Genomic DNA, 14,226 nt, shown 5'->3' on the forward strand with positions numbered 1-14,226 from the left:
GTTCTAGGCAGCTCTGCATTTCAAAGCAGGAAATAGATAGATAGCCCTGCCAAACTTGCCTCAGTGATATCAGACACCACTTTTCAGCTGTGAACTCCTGAAAAATTTGTTTGTTTTGTTGCTGTTTTGTTAAAGTTTTCATATTGTTTTATAGATATGAATACAGTCATACCTTGAGTTAAATGTGCTTCGGGTTGAGCGCATTCAAGCTGTGCTCTGCGGCAACCTGGAAGTAACGGAGTGCGTTACTTCCGGGTTTCACCGCTCGCGCATGCGCAGGCGCTCAAAATTACGTTACGCGCATGCGCGGTAGTGTCAAAATGCGACCCGTGCACACACAGACACGCTGTCGCGTCTTGCGTTCCATTCGGGATGCGAATGGGGCTCTAGAACGGATCCCATTCACATCCCAAGGTACCACTGTACTGTCATAAATTGTGAATCCTATAATATGATTTTTCGTGTAACTGTGATGTTTAGCTTATTTTTTAGTTGTTTCGTTAATAGTGTTACATAGGTGGCAATTGTTTTATTTGTGATTTGTGATTGCTTTACTGATACTTAACTAGTATAGTTAAGTATTCTATGCAATAAATGCTGTATTTGTGATGTTCCATTATGTTATTTTTATCTTTTGTTTGTAAGCTGCTTTGGGATTTATTTGAATAAAAAGCAACATGGAAATACTATAGAAAGAAAAAGTTTTGTCTTCTATTTTGAGAGAACCCTATAAGGAAAACATATTTAAATAGTATCCATTATATACACAATCAACACAGGAGAAACTTCAGCAAAAGAAACCTCTCCTCTCCCACTCACAGCTTGCAGACTGCATCTGAGCTCTGCATCTGAGACTGTGAGATTTATTGCAAATTTTACACCCCCCTCTGAACCAGGGAAAAACCACGTAACATTACAGGTTTGCTTCCTCTTAAATTGCTCATTGAAGCTTGTGGTGTCAGAGCAAATCCTTCTGTGGCTGGAGAGATATTGCATGTTCTATCTTTTGGGTTCCCTTTAAGGGTGACTTACGCCCAAACAAACCTGCCTAGAGTAGAGCCAGCTACAGAGGTTTAACATTCAACTTTCTGCAGCTGAGGACATATCATGTCAGAGGCCGCTTCAGGGCCTCATCACAGACCAGATGAGGAGCTTCTGGGGGCACCGCAGCAGGTGCCACCACTATTACATCCAATGGAAGGCAAGATTTTGGAGTCACACAGGGCACCACTGAAATTTGAGATGCCAGGGTCTGCCACTGATCATGAATTACCTTATGGCCAGATGCTAGGACAGTCAGCTTGAGAGCAAACAGACCCAGGTGGTATTCAAGCTTGCTCTCTGAATTTCCTGCATCTGATCTGTTGGTTAGTAAAAGGTCCCTGTTGCTCAGTGGAATGGACTCCTTCAGGAAGTTCACTGGAATTTTTAAGCAAAGGTTGGATGGCCATCTGACATGGATGCTTTAGCTGAGATTCCTGCATTGCAGAGGCTAGGACAAGATGACACTTGGGGTCCCTTCCAACTCTATGATTTGATGGTACTGGTATCCAGCTTATTCCAGGTGGATTTAAACATCTAGTCCAGGAATGTGGGTTGGCCAAGTAGCATGGTCAATAGCCAAGGATGAGGGAAGATGCCATGCTGCAACATCTGAAAGTGCAAAGATTCTCTACTCCTATTCTGAAGCATACTGCCGTGGTCCTACCCTTGACCAGTGACTGAGAGACTAACCTGAAAGAGGAGGCATCACCAGGGCCAATGACTAGGAATGATGGGGATTGTAGTAGAACAGCTTCCTGGAGGGGCACAGGTTCTGCTTCCCTGAGCTAGCCCATGTTTGTAGTTGTAATTATTGTTAATTAACAAAGTGGGGAATGTGCAATCCCTCAGACCCCTTTGCATTACATTGAGCCGGAAAGGGTTACACCAGAGGTGGGCCTTTAGATGCCACACTGCATGTCAGCTCTCTGCATCAGTGTGATGAATTTGATTCTAGTAGGTTCCTTCCGGTCCCCTGAGCAGCTGCTTTTACCTCTTGAGGAAGAACCTTTGGAGAAACGGGACTGTACTAGCCTTCCAGATTTCCATGTGCTATTATTTGTCTTAGCACTAGGCAATGAAATAAATAGGTGGGAGTGAATGGTTCTAGGCATATGCTAGAGTCATTCCCTTCCATTTATTGTCCAGTTCTGAGAAGCTGGTATTTATTTCCTACTGGAGAGGGAGCATCTGCAGAGGAAGCAACAAAGTATCACTTCCCCACACCTTTTTTAAAAATAATAATAATAATGGAAATGGAAGAAAGCAGCTTTATTTTACAAACCAAGCTTAAACATCTTAGCACTGAATTATTCATACCAATAATATACTAAATCTATAATCCTGAATTAATTGCCCTTGGTGGTGAGTGGAACTAATAATTTGCCATTTGAAATACAAACATATCTTGCACTAGGAAAATATTAACATAATTCATGTCATAGGCTTGCAAACATTGCCACCTTTCCTGTCGCTGTTTGAGACCAAATTTCACTTGCGCAACCTGCCTCTGTTGATATGGTTCTGAACTGGTTACTCTGACTGTGGAACATTTTGTAATATTTGCAATTTTATTCTGAGATAATTGATTCTTCTAATTCACAATTAGGGGTCAACTAATCTGTTAATTTCTGTTTCTCTCAGTGTCTCATGTTTTTAGTTTTCAGTGCAGTTTGGTACATTTTTGTATCAATTTGAGATCTCCACACACAACTGCCCCTCACCATAATATACATTTCTTTTAATGCACACTTTTTTGTAAGCAATTTCTTCTAATATAATAAGGGAATAATAATAGATTATTATGTATGTTATTTTCACTGATATGTACATTTTAATGCACGTTCCCCCCTAATGTACACATTTTTGTATAACTTCTTTGCTTGGTGAAGTGAATCACAAGATTTAGAAAAGTGTGTGTTTTGAAGGACAGCTGGATTTTGGTCTGTGAAATGTTTTGAGAATCGCAAATTAAGTAGATGCGCATTAAAACAGAGAACTGAACCAAATCTTCCCCCATCCCTAGTGACAAATCAGTATAGGCTGTTATTTTGTCTTCCATAATTCCTCACCCCCCAAATATAATTCTTTGCTGGGGTGCATTTAAAGTGAAATTAATGGAGTTGGGTACGTTTAGCCTGGAGAAGAGGAGACTGAGAAGAGATATGATACCCATCTTCAAAAATTTCAATGGCTGTCACATGGAAGAGGGAGCAAGCTTGTTTTCTCCTACTTCTGGAGGGTGGAACTTGAACCAATGGCTTCAAGTTACAATAAAGGAGAGTCCAGCTAAGCACCAAGAAGAACTTTCTGACAGCAAAAAGCTACTCTCAGCAGAACAGTCTCCCTCTGGAGCTGGTGGACTCTCCTTCCTTGGAAGTTTTTAAGCAGAGGTTGGATGGCCACCTTTCATGGATGCTTTAGCTGAGATTCGTGAACTGCAGGGGGTTGGGCCAGATGACCTTTGTGGTCCCTTCCAGTTCTACAATTCTACGATTCTATGAATCTATGGTTCTCATTGAAAGATGTGGCTTCAGCATAGGAAAAAAAGTAATCCTGCCCCACACTTTATCCTCTGAATGCTTTTGGGATGGGGAGGTAGCTGCTGTCCACTCCTATGACTTAGAAGCCTCTAGAGATCACACAACACATCCATTGCTCCCTTTCTAAGAAGTGAAAACTATATATGGTAATGGACGTTCTCCCCTTCCTCCGGGTAGGCGGTTGTTACAGAGCCTCATGCTCAGTCAGTCAGAATGCACATGGCTGGGTGGCCGATGGGGAATTTACAGTGGTAGCTCAGGTTAAGTACTTAATTCGTTCCAGAGGTCCGTTCTTAAACTGAAACTGTTCTTAATCAGAAGCACCACTTTAGCTAATGGGGCCTCCTGCTGCCGCCGCGCCGCCAGAGCATGATTTCTGTTCTTATCCTGAAGCAAAGTTCTTAACCTGAAGCACTATTTCTGGGTTAGCGGAGTGTGTAACCTGAAGCGTATGTAACCTGAAGCGTATGTAACCTGAGGTACCACTGTACTTGGTCAACCTGGCCAGCTGGCTGAAGTTCCCGCCAGCTCCTGCAGCTCAAATTGGCCAATGAGAGGCCTCCTCTGGAGGGTGTGCCTTGCTGGCCGAAAGGCATTGGCTGCCTGCCTATCTGGGCAGGCAACGAGGCATAAAAGCCAGCAGTGGTAATTGTCATTCCGGAGAATCTGATCACCTCATGGGGCACATTTCTCCTTCGTTGCATCTCATGAATAAATTTGATTTATTTTTTTATCATTTACTAACTTCAAGCCTAAAAATGGATTCTAGGCGCCTTTTTGATCCATGGTTCAAAGCATGAATAAAAACACAATAAAAAACAGGCATGCAAAGGAAATTAACTAAAGTTCCTCTACAGCACCAACAGACCTAGTGTGGGCAAACTTCAGGTTGGTGGGTTCTACTTTGCTTTGTTTTATAAACCCTCAAGGTGTACCAGTGGTGACTTGACACAGAATGGGAGGTGGATCTGGATGCGGTAAGTTGGAACCAACCACCTACTACACTCAGTGGGATTTGGCACATATGCAAATGCTTACCTAAAGCAGAGTTACGACAGATGAGTGATTCTAACAATCTGATTTAGAAGCGGGAGAAAGCTGCTTTGTTGTTGCTAAGAAACCCTCCCCAATTTACAGCAAATAATCCAGAGATCTACCAGTGGATTCTGATCTTCCTTCTGCACACCCCTCATTTTGATCACCCCCCCCAAAAAAAACTATTGAACTCTGCAACAAAAAATGGCCCATCCTTCGGACAAATGGCATGTTGTTGCAGGTACCGGCCCTCTGTGCCACTAGAATAGTACATACTGCCCTATGTTTAAAATCTGTCTTACAATTGTAAGCTTAGTCACAGTTTTAGATCAGAGCACTACAGCCAAGCTATTCTAATTTAAACGTCTTGTTCTCCGTTTTATATATGTAAATAAAGCAATTGCTTAAACAAGGTGCTCATAATTAAGGCTTTTTATATCCTGCACACGAGCTATATAAGCTTCTCCTCCTCCTTGGATGAATACCGCATTCCAGAGGAAGCGCACTCGCCATCTATAATCACGCTTCCTCCTTTTTATTTTTGCTTTCGTCGACTCTCTAACTGCTGTGCACCGAAACCTGCACCAAAGACCACATTCGGTTCAGGCTAGCCAATAAAACACTGCCTGGGAGGTTGTTGTTGTTGGTTTGTTTAGCATTGAAGTGGCAACACGATTCACCCAGAAGGGGGAGCTGTCAGCCTGCATGTCGTGCAGGAAAGATTCAGGCTGGTTATTCTGTTCTAAGGCTTAACATTTGTCTGACGGAAAACGATCAGTACAAATCATGCGCTCTGGTGCTGAAGCATACTGGACTTCATCTGCTGGGAAAGATGTGCAGATATACTTATCACACTTCATAATTTAATAAACTTATATATATGTACTCCCCCCCCCACTCGAGCAATGCAAGTCTTGTACCCAAGCTCATGTAACCACAAAGACATTTAAATATTTCACTAATATGTCATGAATGCTGTGCCCATTGCAAATTAATGAGTCTCTGAATAGCAGTGTGCATTTGTCATCTGAATTTATGCTAATCACTGAGGTCTCCTGATTATTCCGATAGTCCACAGCAGCTGCTCAGACTATAAAGTCGATAAAGGCATATTATTTCTTTCCACTTTTTGAATTCTTCCCCCCCCTCCTCCCTCAGATTTCCTAGGCTGTCATTTGGGCAGCAGTCCTGCAGCTGGTTATTGATAGGGCTGCTAATTATCTTTGACTTTACACCACAGGTCTGACCCCAAATGCTGAGCAGAAGTAATGGATCAGTGTTGAGAGAATTATGTACATCACACACTGACAGCCTCAGACCAGGAGGTCAAAAGAAGTTCACTGGGAACCAGTGGTATTTACCGAGTGTGTTGGCACAGTAACGGATAACATTTTTTCCCAGATACAGAGTATAATTTATATTAATAAGTTGGTCTGAGACTGTAACTGTGCACATAGGACTTATATTTCACACTGCAGATAAAGAAAATTTTAAAATTTGAGTGGGGAGGGGGATGAAAGAAGGCACTCTAACTCCTCAAGTGGTTGATCATGGCCAAGCCACTCTTACCCAGAGCAGCTTAGGACATCAATCATATTTTCACATACAAGAAGTGTGTGAATTTATGTTTTCTGTGCACACACATCCACCACCACCTTCCAGAAAGAGCTGTGTGCACCGAACTCATGTCAGCGGGTCATGTACCTCCCTGCTTTGGAAATTAGTTATATCTGCAAATGCAGGAAGCATAGTCACATGCAGGAAATGTATCCACATGCTTCATGTATTTAAGCATATCATGCAAATATTAACAACTTGCTCCCCTCATATTGTTCCATTTTCCTTTTTTATCAAAAGAAATCTGTCTGTCTGTCTGAGTATCATTGGTCAATCAAAACTATGCAACAGTAAGATCCATAATATCTTCACATTCCTTTGCTCTTCACAATACAACACACCACCAACTTATGTGAACCTGAAATATTTGATTAATGATCAGCATTTAAATTATCCATTGGTGAGTTAATGGCCTCTCACCCTTCTTCTAGTCTTCAGCAGTGAGAGTTCTCACTGGCACAGACCAATAATAACTTATGGAAATATTCTTGCAAGAATCAAGAGCTTTTCAGGCATTCTAATCCTTTACATGATGAGGAAAAGTGGGGATAAGTGTGCTTGATTTGCTTCTCACCACCGTCCCCATCACTTCACACAAATGTGAGCGATAAATTCTGAAGCAGGAAACCCTAGAACTTGGATCCTCCAGGATTCTAAATTGGGATGGAGAAGAAATTTGATTTTGTTTGAGTTTTAATGAGAAACTACCTAACCTGGCCTTCTTGAACCAACAGGCATACCAAGACATAGCTATCCTTCAAAATTCACACTCAGGGCAATATTATACACGCTACTCAGCACTAGCACCTGAATCATGAACAGATATCTTCTGGGATAATGTTCTCTGGATAGTCTCTGGAAGAAGTCCAGAGAAATATGGGCCTTCCCAAATGGCAATGCCCACTGATCCAATTTTCTCCTTAGCACTTTGCTGCTACAAGCCCTTATCTGTCATTAATACTCTTTCTTCTGAGGAAAAGTTACAACACTTTTGGGACTTTTTAGTTAGGGGGAAAAGACAAATAAGAGGGAATGTGGTAGAGGTGTGTAATGTTGTGCACAGAGTGGAGAAAGTGGATAACGAGATTTTTCTCCCTCTCTCGGAATACTGGAAACTGGGGCTATCCAATGAAACAGAACATTAGGTGATTCAGAACAGACAAAAAAGGAAGTACGGTACTTCTTCACACTAACTATGAAATTCACCACCGCTAGATATAATGATGTCTGCCAACTTGGATGTTTTTCAAAGGGGTTTGGACAAATTCATGGAGGATCAAGATACCAGTGGTTACTAGCCACAATGGCAATGTAACACCAGTTGTTGGGAATCACAAGGATTGAGGGCTTATCCACCTTTCCTCTGCTCTTTCCAGGCACTTAAAGCTCCATGTCTGAGCGCCCTTTCATTTCATCCCACAGCCTTTCTTGTGAAAGTCCACTCTCTAAAACTCAATCAGAGCCAATGGCAGTCTATGTAAAACCCAAATTGACATTTGTTCTGATGCAGCTTTAAAGAGTGGGTTTTCATGGGAAAAGCTCTGAAGCTCTGAACAATAACAACACACTCGGACATGGAGCATTAAAGCAGACAGACCTCTGCCTGAAAAGAGTGGGGCAAAAGTTAAGTATGGATCTTCTCATAGTCATCTGGTTGACCACTGTGAAAACAGGATTTTGGACTAGATGAGCCTTTGGTCTTATGCAGCAGGGCTCTTATGTCCTTATACAAGTTTAATAAAGAAAGAAAAAGAATATTAAATATTTATGTGATGGTCTGATATCACAAAGTGTGTAGGATATGCATTTGCTGGAGGTATGGGATATGGAGAGAGGGATCAACCTATCTGTGTTTGAAAAATGCGCTAAGAATGTTCTAGTAAATAAATTCAGGGAGATATGCACTCTGGTGTCCGAGAAGGTGTCCACAGAAGTAGGGAAAGGACAGGGGCGGGCGGGAATTGATTGACAGCACAGCTTTATGTAGATATTCAGTGTCTGGACACTGAATATTCAAAGGGGAAGCAGTGAAGGTGCATTTGAACATATGCATCTAGGTTGGTGGCAGGGCCTGCTGTTATATGGTCTGATATAATGTTAGCCTGACAAGTGGCAGACTTCGGGCTCTCAAATTACAGTGGTGCCCTGTGTAATGCTAAAATTCTGCGGGCCCCCCTTGCGCTCCTGCATTGTTGTGGCACCCCCTTCAGCTTGGCACCCAGTATGGCAGAGCCAGTCATGCTGCCCTAAAATCGACTCTTAGCTGACTTCAGGCTTGCAAAGTTTACATTGATATCCCTGCCCCTCTGCCCACCCCAAACACCCAGATCGACCAACTAGAACCAATTGCAAAATAGTGGCACAGCAGGATGGGCTTAGAATTAAGGAAGATTTTGCACTAGAACTTATGTACAGATAAAAAATTTCTACTCTTAGTTCCAGATCTAAGCTCAGAGTCTTTTCGCATAAAATCCATTCCTGGTCCCATCCTTCCAAAGCTTCTTTATTTCAACAGCCTGCTTTAGATGAAGTGTGGCATTTAACTTTAGCTACTATAAAACAATAGGGTCGGATGTCTTCACTATGTGCTTATTGACTGCATCTCACCCAGCACGTCCCGATCTATCTTTTGCCCACCCTCGTTCTAATAATTGCCCTAGAGTAGACGTAGCTGTCATGGGTGCCCTCCCATCAACCCCAGTCAACATGGGCAGTGATCAGGGATGACGGGAGTTGTAGGCTAGCAAGACCAGACTGCCTATCCCTGCCCTACATTTGGTTTGTTAGCAGAAACAATGTTAGCAGAGCAATGACTCGTAACTGTGCAATCCTATGCATGCCTCCTCAGAAGCAAGTCCTGTTCTGTTGGGGCTTATTCTCAGGTAAGTGGGTATGGGATTGCAGCCTAAGTGGAACAGGATGGAGTTACCAATGTCGGCATTGGCCTGAAAGAGGTACCCCACTGCCTCTTAAATACTGGGATGAAGAAAAAAATTGCACCAGTAGTTAATCTCAGAATATTACAAGCTGAGCTCTTGAGCTTGAACAATGGAATATACAAAAGGAAAAGAGAGCTGACTGTCTCCACAGCTTCAAAGCTGTTCCACACAGACTCCCGGGAGGGCTTCTTAATATATATCTAGATCTGTGTATCTAGCCCCATTCTGAGGGTTAAAGGCCCCCTTCAGAGGAACAGACTTTGCTAAGAAGCAGCAAATAGCTCCTTTGCTACAGCTCGGCAGCCCTTCTTATCCAGGAGGGAGAGACATTTCCCCCTGTTCTCAGCAAACTTTGAAATGTAAACTCATTGGATTGATGGCTCCTTCTGGTCCTGGCAGTCTTTTTGATAGCTAGTGCTCTTTTTGGTAATACTTGTTAAAATGACTCTCCAGCAAAGTTTCCCTTTCCCCCCTCCCTCCGCTTTCCCTTGGAAAGAAGAGAGTGGAGCCAGAGTGGCAGGCAAGCGCCTACTCTTGCTACCCTTGAAAGTCGCATTTCCCGTCCAATTTATCTGCTCTTGGGTGAGGGTGCTTGTCCAAACACAGTGGCCTTAGCTAGCTGCAAGCCTTCCCGTACATGATTAGGTAGGATCCCACTTCAAATAAGGCTAGAGTGAACCACACTACCAAATTTGATTTGGTTTGGCTTTCTCTGTAGCATACTTCCAGAATTAATCACCAAGACTGTCGCTGTTAGGAGGACTGCTATGCTTCTCTTTATCAGTTCCCTGCTTTCAAAAAGTTCCCTGAGACCCAAGGGCACTGGAACAACAGACCTGCCCTGGACTCGGTTGTTTTGTTTCCCAAAGAGAACAGATATTTTTCATTTGCTGCTTTGTCCCTGGAGGAATGTTCTGAATATTCCCACCAAAGCTTTTGTGTCAAACAATTCAAAGTGTTTGGACAACCACCTTCCTGCTTCTTTCTCCTGCAGCCCAACAAGGCATCAGCCTAACAAGGCTTCTAGCAATGCACTGGTAGCCATTTCCTTTTGTTTGCTGTGAATGCTGAAGCGCGAGATATAGGCCTTTGTGATTTGAAAGCTCGCTTCAAGAGCTATATGAGCACTCATTTCAGACAAGGGTATATCACCTCACTCATTTGCTCTAGCTTTCTAGATCTGTCGAAGCAATGTAGCTACTAAGGTCTGTAATAGTTTTGTGGTCTCCGATCTTGAACTGAAAGGAGCTTCCAGGTGGGAGTTTGGTGTGGTACTGGACTGCTCATGAATCTCCACCAGGGATGGGCAACCGTTTTGGCTTCGCAGGCTAAATCCATGTCAGGATCTGCCTTGCAGGCCAGTTTTGACAGGTGGGGCTGGCCACCTGCCAATCACATGGCAACATTATGTCACGTGATTGACAGGAGGGTTCTTTTGCCCACCTGTCAAAATCCCTTGCATAGAGTTCCTAAGCGCACAACAGTCAACTGGCTGTCTGGTGTTTGACAATGGCAGCACAAGGGGCATTGTTAGTCGTGTGTTCAAAACTTTGAGGATGACTGGCATCATGGGACACTAGCATTAAATTGCTCCCTGCAATGGCTGTAGCCACAAGTCAATTGGTTCTTATGGGGTAGCTTACTATGGAAGCTGGCAGGCATCCTCTTTGGCTTTCCATAAAACCCATTTCCTGACCCACACAGGTAAATCTTATTGCTGATATTAATGTTGCACAGCTTGAAGCAATAGGATGAATAAAAGCTGATTCCTCTCAGAATAAAAATTGTCCAGACCAAAAATTATGGTTCTGAAACTTTACTAACAGAACTTGTTCCAAAACAAGACACAAAACAGTCAATGTTACATCCAGATAGTTGCATAAAATTATATGCTTATCCAAGCATAGGCTTGGCTTCTTACAAATATAAAAACTCCTAACAGACCTGAAATCAAAGGTCTTTCTCACCACATAGACTCTATTACAGTCTGGAGCTGTTTTCTCTTCAGGAGAGATGTCGTTAGCACACCTTTGTCTTCGGTGACTTGAGAGAACAAAGACTCACACAAAACAGCGGCTTGCAACTCTTGTGGTCTAAGGTTAAATGCCACGTGAGAGAGCAGAGCAGAGATACATCCTAAGTTAATTATCAACCCATTAGGTGATCAGAGAGCTCTCTAGTTTAGCTCAATGGAGATTCCCCCAATGTTCTCTTTAGCAATACACATTCAGAGTTATTTTCCATTTCCATGTACAATTAAATAATTATACTTAACAATAGGTAGACCTCTGTACACTAATGGCTCAGAGTTTGGATACAGCAGCAAAGGGAACTGTAAATCAGCCATTTTGTGTGCATTGGCCCTGAAAGTGCTATATTACTGGTGTATGTAAATAAAATATTTTGGTAGCTGGAGTGCAGAGCTCAATCCAGGAGTCATGATTGCCCAGGAAGCCTCAGGGAAAAGGTGTGCATCAGGTTGGGGAGAGGCTGTATGCTACTTCTGGTATTAACTATATTGGATAACCTATTATTTCTAGGTGGAATCCAGCTGCTAGCTGCAATAACGTGGATCACTGCCACCACTCCTCACATCAAGGTCCCACCTTCCTTCTCTCTCTCTCTCTCTCTCTCTCTCTCTCTCTCTCTCTCTCTCTCTCACACACACACACACACACTTTTATTTTCCCACACAGGAAATGGTAAGTGTTGCCTGTCCCCCCATTATGACTCTCGCAAGAGAGCTAAAAGCAGACCCACATCTTCCAGACAAAAATGGGTCTACAGAGCAGGCTGAGAGAGGCCTGTAGGCTAGATAGAGTGAAAATTTAGGCCACCTGCACATGACCCAAAACCAGCAGGTTCCCTTCTCTTCCGCAAACCCATGTTAGTTGTGGCACCGTGTAGTTCAGAACCAGCTTGCAGAAAATGGCCAAAAACTTTCAGCATGCGAGTAGTGTGCACATTCTCTATTTTTGGTAAATGTACAGCATTTAGAAACTGGGAGCTGATTTTAGCTTGTAATTGCCATTTAAATGCACAGTCATGTAAGAAGGAGGCAGGTGGATCTGAAGTTAACCAGCAAATCGGCTACGGGCTTTTGATGCTGTTGTTTCTAGCTATGTATGTACATGGAATTTGCTACTTTGAGAGCCAGTTTCTGAACGTTTCCTCACTAAAACACATCACTATGAAAGTGGCACGTTTACAACCAGCACCAAATGCTGGGCTTCTAAATAAGGGTTCAGGGAGTGGCCACCCAGCCACTTAGCCCACCTCTCTACAGCCAAATGATATGGCAGCCACTGGAAAACTCTGTGACACTTCCAGATGTGCCACATGAAAAATAATTAAACTGCATCACTGCAAATGATGGGTTCAGGGCATTTTGGTTGCTGCCATATGCTCCATCGTGCTGTGAATCAGCCTTTTCCAGGAAATGTGTTGCTTCTGCTACGGAGCAATTCAGTTTCAAAGGTTGCTGTAGCCAAAATGTCTTTGGGTAGAACATTAAATGAGTCATGCTCAGTAAATGAATCAAATCACGCCTTATGAGGAATGGTTGAGGGAGTTGGGTATGTTTAGCCTGGAGAAGATAAGACTGTGGGGTGATATGACAGCCATCTTCAAATATCTGAAGGATTGTCACATGGAAGGTGGAGAATGCTTGTTTTCTCCTGCTTCATAGGGTAGGACCAGATCCAATGTATTCAAATGATGAAAAAGGAGTTTTTACACAACTGAGAAAAAATATTCTCTGGTGCACAGCCCAGTCAGATTTAGATGCTACAAACATCGAGCAGCTATGACTGAAAGTAATTTTCAACCAACCACTGTGTTAAATTTCCCAGGTACCTTTCAAAGGAGATTTCTGACAGTAAGAGCTGTTCAGCGGCGGAATGGTCACCCTCGGAAGATGGCAGACTCTCCTTCATTGGAAGTTTTTTAACAGGTTGAATGGCCATCTTTCAGGGATTCTTCCACTGTGATTTCTGCCTTGCAGGGGGTTGAACTAGATGTCAATTCTATGCTTATGTGATTCTAGTTTCTGGTCTGTCTGTTTTCCTTTTAGTAGCACTCCTATGCCATCCCCTTTATGCCAGATAGTGTACCAGTTGGAGTAATTGCTGGGGTTTGCAGCAAACCACTCTGCTGTGTCAACACAATACCTTGGCTTGGCTCATGGTACTGGCACAAGCAAATTAACCAGGGGCAATGCATGCACAAACCCCTCTGGTGAACACAGCAAATCCGCATGGGGAAGGCAGTGCCAGTGACATTGATCTGTTTATTTACTTAAATCCATTTATGAATGTCTTCTCATACCTCAAAGTGATTTTGCATGAAAAAAGCATTAGCAGCAAAAACAATTTCACAATTTCACATGTATAACAATTACAACGTTGGGGGGGGAACCCATTTGAAAACACTTTTGTTTGTAAAAACAATTAAAAACACTTTCTTATGTAAAAACAATTTCAAATCTGATGCTCGGAGGATTCTGCAATGGAGAGAGAGGAAGTCCCCACAGATTCAAAACAAAGCAAAACAAAAACCTCATTCCACCACCATCTGCACCAGTCATCTGCACCAGTCATTCCACCATCATCTGCACCAGTGTGGTGCAGTGGTTAAGAGCAGTAGACTCCTAATCTGGGGAACTGGGTTCGCATCTCCACTCCTCCACATGCAGCTGCTGGGTGACCTTGGGCCAGTCACACGCCTCTGAAGTCTCTCAGCCCCACTCACCTCACAGAGTGTTTGCTGTGGGGTAGGAAGAGAAAGGAGAATGTTAGCCGCTTTGAGACTCCTTCAGGTAGTGATAAAGCGGGATATCAAATCCAAACTCTTCTTCTTCTTTTTTAGTGGTGCTGTGGCTCAAGGAGCTCAGCCCAATGGCTTCACAAAGGCCACTCACCACTTTCCCAGGGGGCGACGGTTGCAGCCCCCCACTCTTAGCCTCCTTTCCTGATGGCCTGGGCACACACTTTTTCCGGCCATTGGAGAGGAATTCCCTTCAACTAGTGAAATCTCAGGGTCGGTCTTCCCAC

This window comes from Podarcis tiliguerta (genome assembly GCF_965153285.1).
Source record: "Podarcis tiliguerta genome assembly, chromosome: 11".
NCBI classification, from domain to species: Eukaryota; Metazoa; Chordata; class Lepidosauria; order Squamata; family Lacertidae; genus Podarcis; species Podarcis tiliguerta.